The sequence below is a fragment of the Rhagoletis zephyria genome, unplaced genomic scaffold (genome assembly GCF_001687245.7).
Source record: "Rhagoletis zephyria isolate East Lansing unplaced genomic scaffold, Rhagoletis_zephyria_1.1 Rzeph_scaffold_00092, whole genome shotgun sequence".
Taxonomy (NCBI): domain Eukaryota; kingdom Metazoa; phylum Arthropoda; class Insecta; order Diptera; family Tephritidae; genus Rhagoletis; species Rhagoletis zephyria.
In genome coordinates, this window is record NW_016157176.1 from 340,210 (window position 1) to 347,186 (window position 6,977).

Consider the following 6,977-nt stretch of genomic DNA (forward strand, 5'->3'; position numbering starts at 1 on the left):
AGTTTTCGTATTTCTCGAAAATTACCGTTATATGGGAGTGAGGCGTGGTTATTGTCCGATTTCGCCCATTTTCAATACCATCCATCCTACGCCCAAAAGAAGTTCACGTACCAAGTTTCGTTAAGATATCTAAATTTTTACTCGAGTTATCGTGTGCACAGACGGACGGACGGACGGACAGACAGTCACCGCTTAATCGATTTCTCTTTTCATTCTGATCATTTATGTATACATTTGTCTATATCTATCTCGATTCGTTTTGCCTGTTACAAACAACCGTTATGTGAACAAAGTTATAATACCCTTGTGCACAAGTGCGCTCGGGTATAAAAATAAATGCAGTATTAAGAAGAATAAAATTATTCCAAATATCCCCTGAAGCGATAAGAAAAGGACTCATTCAGGTAATAAGAAAACGACTCACCCAGGCGAGTTGCCTTTGGCGGACGTTTTAGAGCGACCGGTAATAGGAAATCGATTCGATGGCAATATTACCGGCAATAAATTTGTTTCCGAGGGCGACACGTTTTCTTATTGCCGGCAACACAAATTGTTTGGTGGGTTACACAGTCTTTATTTGGCCTGCTACAAAAAATGTTAATATAAAACAATTTTCCAGCAATATTGTGTAGATAGAGGATTTTGCTCTTGTAATAAAATGTTATTGCAGATAGTGGAATTTATAAAATGAGAATATAATACCATTAAATCTAAATTTTAAGTTTGACATTATTGTCATTGAATATAAGCCCTCGATATGTACTTATGTATGTTGCTTTTCCTATTCAAAAGTATTCAATTGTAAAAAATGCCAAATCGAGGTAAATGTACCAAGCAGAAAATGTATTGCCAAATGAGCCTCCTGTGGCAACTGGGGAATGAGGCATACTTCTGGAAGCTAGAGTACTGGCATGTGGCGTAAAATTTATTTTCATACTTGCAGACCCGGAGAACTTCGTTCCGCCCAAAATTAATATTTTATTGAAAGAGTTGGTTCAACGTTTTCATCGACAATTCCCCTTCACGTTTGGTTTTGTTGTCTGCAGAAGGCATCTTAGATAACCCAATGAAAGCGTTATGTCCGTAAACAATGATTAGGTTCGATGTTGAATCGTCCTTAAATCTGTATAGTACAATTGGTGGTAATTTCAAAAAAGGGTAGTCCACAGAACCCCAAAATACACACCAGTGCCGGATTTAAGCACAGGCTACCATGGGCGTAGCCAGGTAGGGGCAGGGGGGTGCTCGAGTCCCCCCTAACTTTTAAATTTTCCTTATATATATATAAAATAGTACCCTGAAATACCAGCTCAATTGAGTCTCTGTGTCTCTCCCTATATCCTTTCCTCTTTAATTACCTTTATTCTCCTATCTTCTTCTTTACTTTTATCGGTATCCTCATCCTCCTCTTTGTCTTTACTTTTATGTTTATCATTTTCTTCATCTACATATTCCCCTTCACCGTTGCCCTTATATATATAACTAAAGCGTTTAAATTTACCTTGCTCTTCATTTTTGCCTTTATCTTAACGCATCTTTGTTTTTGTTTTTATTTTTATTTTTATTTTTACCTTTTCCTTTATCCTTTTCTTTATCGATGTATATACGTACTCACCTTTCCTTTCATTCTTGTATTGGTCTTTTTCTAAGTGTTATTCTTTAACCTTTTATTAGTTGTATACCATACGCATACACACAAGAAGCACTTGTTTCAGCCCCAACCATTTCCGTTGCATCATTTCCGTTGCACCATTTCCGTGTGCAATTTTCGTTGAATTTGCCAATTTACTCCCAACCAACCAACCGCCACTAAAGAAATTTCACTTCAAAAATTTCATACAAATCGGTCAAACGTTTCGAAGGAGTTCGACCACAAACACCGTGACACCAATTTTTTATATCCATGCCACGTTCGAGTACTCTATCATGAACACTTCCAGAGATATGCAATATGAAAAATTCGGTTTGTATGGGAGGTGCCACGCCTCCTGCACCTAGCGGTATAAAATATACTTTACATCCGATTCTCATACTTAATATATATCTACAAAAATTTCATAAAGAGCGATCGAGCCGCTTAGGAGGAGTTCGACCACAAACACCGTGACACGAGATTTTTATATATTACATGTTTCTGGCATACGGGCGACTATATGTAATTTTAATTTGCGTGTATTTTCATAACTGATTTTATTCTACTAAGTAGTATCATTATAATAAATAAAGAAATGTTTAAATATACACATACATTCATGACATTTTCATTTTTAATAAAGGATGTTCACGTAGTTTTTTTATTTAATTTTTATTAAGCTGATAACTTTAATTATTCAATTCCTTAAAAACCAACGCATATTCAGTACCTGTTAAACTAACAAAAATATACTTATCACCTTTTAACTTCCAGTTTTCTGCACTCTAAAGAATTTTTGTTTAAATTTGGGCATATTAAGATAGGTAACCAGTTTCCTCTCTTAATTAATGCAAATTTACACACCGTGTTAATTAAATTAAACACTGCTTGCTTACTTTCACTTATCATATATGTGGCGTAGAACAAATTTCGATTTATTTTTTGAGTTCTAAACATTTATTGTTCACAATTTCACAGTTTACACATAAAATACACTCTAAAAAGTGCATGTAAAACTACCACTGAAAAGTGTTTATTTTTCAACCAGAATCTGTTCAAGTATACGCACAAGATGTTGAAGATTTGATTTTGAACATGAATTGTTTAAAATATACACAAAGTATACACATGAAATGTTTAAAATTACAAACATTTTGAAAGTAAAAATATATTTTTTCCAAATAACAAATACTAGCTGCCAGGGGCGCACCCAGAAATATATTTGGGGGGAAAGGGTTTATACTTCTAAATATATATCATCAGAAAATACTGAAAATTCGCTTTTTAAAATACATTTATGCAAGTTTTGTGTACCTTATGAAATAAATTTTTTAAAGTTTCATAAATTACATTTTATTTACATATAATTTACAAAGAACTCAAACATTTTCAACCGGCTTCAAAAAAGGGGAGGTTATCAATTCTTCGGAGTATTTTTTCTTCTTTTATGTATTCCACCGCTTTGGACCGCGTGAACCGATTCCATTAAGTCTTTTTTTTTACCGGAAAGATGGTACCTTAAGGGTCGTCCCGTAATTTGGTTTAGATCCGATCATTAAATCATGAAAAAATTAACGGTACTCCTAAATTTGTATATGTGAATTGAAGTCGGTTTTGCTTTTTGCTTAAAAATTACTTGTTTAATAAAAAGTTCTACAAACACAAGATACACTCAGTTTTCAAAAGTAATACAAAATTTTACAAAAGAGTTTTAATATAAATAAATAATATAATGCCATGAAAACTTTCTTCTTCTTCTTCTTTATTGGCGCTGTAACCGAATAAGCGATTTTGGCCGAGTCCAAAACAGCACGCCAGTCGTTTCTCTTCTGTGCTAACTGACGCCAATTGGAAATGCCAAGTGAAGCCAAGATCTTCTCCACCTGGTCTTTCCAACGGAGAGGAGGCCTTCCTCTTCCTCTTCCTGAAATCTTTACACTTTTATATTCATTTTCGTCGATTTCTGGTTTCTAATTTTTTAATAATTCGAATAACGAAAATTTTACTGAAATTGTATTTTTATCATGTAGCCCATTTTAGTGGAACGAATTCGAAGTTAGCAAATTAAATCTTCGAATGCTTGTTAAGTACATATCAGTGGTCAACTTTTTTATAATAAATTTAACCCCAAAACCCACCCCTTGTGTGCGCTACGTGACAAATAACACGGTGTGTAAATTTGCATTCTTTAAGAGTGTATTTAAGATTTCCTCTAAAAAATGTTTGTTTAAATTTACGCATATAAGAGAGGTAACCGGTTTCCTCTCCTACACTCTAAAAAGTGAATGTAAAACTACTATTGAAAAGTGTTTATTTCTCAACCAGAATCTGTTTAAGTATACGCACAGGATGTTTAAGATTTGATTTTGAACATGAGTTGTTTAAGGGAAGGGTTTATACTTCTAAAAATATATCATAAAAAAAAAAACTGAAAATTCTCTCTTTAAAATACATTTATGCAAGTTTTATGTATAGTATGAAATAAATAAAAAAACTTTTTAAAATTTCATAAATTGCATTTTATTTACAAAAAACTCAAACATTTTCAACCGGCTTCAAAAAAGGGGAGGTTAGCAATTCTTCGGAGTATTTTTTCTTCTTTTATGTATTCCACCGCATAACTTTTTTTTACCGGAAAGATGGTACCATAAGGGTCGTCCCGTAATTTGGTTTAGATTCGATCATTAAACCATGAAAAAATCAACGGTACTCCTAAATTTATATATGAGAATTGAAATCGGTTTTGCTTTTTGCTTAAAAATTACTTGTTTAATAAAAAATTCTATAAACACAAGATGCACTCAACTTTCAAAAGTAATACAAAATTTTACAAAAGAATTTTTATATAAATAAATTAAGTAATTCAATGAAATTTTTACACATTTATATTCATTTTCGTCGATTTCTGGTTTCTATTTTTTTAATACTTCGAATAACTAAAATTTAACTGAACTTGTATTTTTATCATGTAGCTCATTTTGGTGGAACGAATTCCAAGTTAGTCAATTAAATCTTCGAATGCTTGTTAAGTACATATCAGAGATAAATTTTTAAGGCTGTAAAGCGTAAAAAGGGACAGTAAGTGAGTATGCATTGCGTATTTTTATGACAATGTTCCCATTCGCAGTTAAACTTTAAAGAGCTCTCAAGCAAAAAGAAAAATTCTTACAAAATGACGCACAAGAAATGGAAAAGAAATTTTCTTCTATTAAAATTTCTTAAATCATAATAAATGTAACCCCAAAACCCACCCCTTGTGTGCGCTACGTGACAAATTTGGCATGGAAAAGTAAACAGACAGTGTTTAATTTTGCACACAATAGGAGAGGAAACTAGTTACCTCTCTTTATATGCGTAAATTTACACGAAAATTTTTTAGAGGAAATTTTAAACATTTTATGTGCAAACTGTGCAATTGTGAACAATAAATGTTTAGGACTCAAAAACCAAATTTGAAATTTGTTCTACGCCACACATATGATAAGTAAAAGTAAGCAAGCAGTGTTTAATTTAATAAACCCGGTGTGTAAATTTGCATTCATTAAGAGAGGAAACTGGTTACCTATCTTAATATGCGCAAATTTAAACAAAAAATTTTTAGAGTGTATTGTGTGCCAAATTAAACACTGTCTGTTTACTTTTACATACCAAATTTGTCACGTAGAGAAAAACTACACACAAAGTGTTTAGAATTGAGTAAATATGAGCACTTAGCATTAGCGCACACAAGGGGTGGGTTTTGGGGCTCAAACCCTTTCCCTCCCCCAAAGCTCATAAGCTCAATTACAAACTGTATCTTAAGGCTTAAAATCCAGATCTCAAGAAAAACACAAAAAATATTTCTTATTATTTCTGTTGCTTGAAAAAGCAAATTTTCTTGAATAAATAAAATAAGAAATAGAATAGCATTTTTTCTTGAGAGCTGCAGACTGATTTAAGAAATTTTGATAGAAGTAAATTTGTTTTCCATTTCTTGTGTGTCATTTTGTTAGAACTTTTCATTTTTCTTGAGAGCTCTTTAAAGTTTAACTGCGAATGAAATCATTGTGCTGAAATATGCAATGCATACTCACTCACTGTTGCTTTTTACACTTTACAGCATAAGTTAGTTTACCACTGACAACAAGCATTCGAAGATTTAATTTTCTAACTTCGAATTCGTTGCACCAAAATGAGCTACATGATAAAAATACAAGTTCAGTTAAATTTTCGGTATTCGAATTATTAAAAAAATGAGAAACCAGAAATCGACGAAAATGAACATAAAGTGTAAAAATTTTATGGAATTATTTAATTTATTCATATTAAAATTCTTTTGTAAAATGTTTTATAACTTTTGAAACTTGAGTGCGTCTTGTGTTTATAGAACTTTTTTTTAAACAAGTAATTTTTAAGCAAAAAGCAAAACCGAGTTCAATTCTCATATACAAATTTAGGAGTACCATTAATTTTTTCACGATTTAATTATCGGATCTAAACCAAATTACGGGGCGACCCTTAAGGTACCATCTTTCCCCTAAAAAAAAAAGAATTATTGGAATCAGTTTCCGCGGTCCAAAGTTATGCGGTGGCATACATAAAAGACGAAAAAATAACTCCGAAGAATTGATAACCTCCGCTTTTTTTGAAGCCGGTTGAAAATGTTTGAGTTCTTTGTAAATTTTATTTAAAAAAAAATAAAATTTATGAAACTTTAAAAAGTTTATTTATTTATTACATACTCTACATTAAACTTGCATAAATTTATTTTTAAAAGCATATTATCTGAAGCGAATTATCAGTATTTTTTGATGATATATACAGGAAAAGAAACGGTACCAATAGCCATGTTTAAGCAGTTTCTTACAGATCACATGACTCTAAGTAGTAGGCAATAATTGCTGAAATGAAATTGAAAGCACACAGGTTACCTGGACTTCCTATAAGATGATAGGTACAACGCCGTTCTTAAGTTTAAATAGAAAAGAAATGCCCTTTCGTATAAGGCATCCTAAGACCACTGTCTAATTGGTTTACACGATATAAGACAAGGGATGAACCATTGTCGTGGTACAAGACCTTTTATGCCATCGCCGGGTTTTAAGTATACGAAAAGGTATTACGTACGCTTGGTAAACCGTACTTTCAAGGCCTTGTAGAGATCTCACAGGTTATACCCAAGTGATCTTTCTAAAATCAAAAGGGATCAGTAACTCCATTTGGTATCACAACGGGTCTATGTGTGCGAAAGTTTTACTCTCCATCCATTCCAACATAATCTAACTTTTCCTCCGATTTAGTCGTAACTATTGTTTGTGAAGTTTCGAAAAGAGTTTTAAATGTAAAAACTTTAATCGCTTTTTAA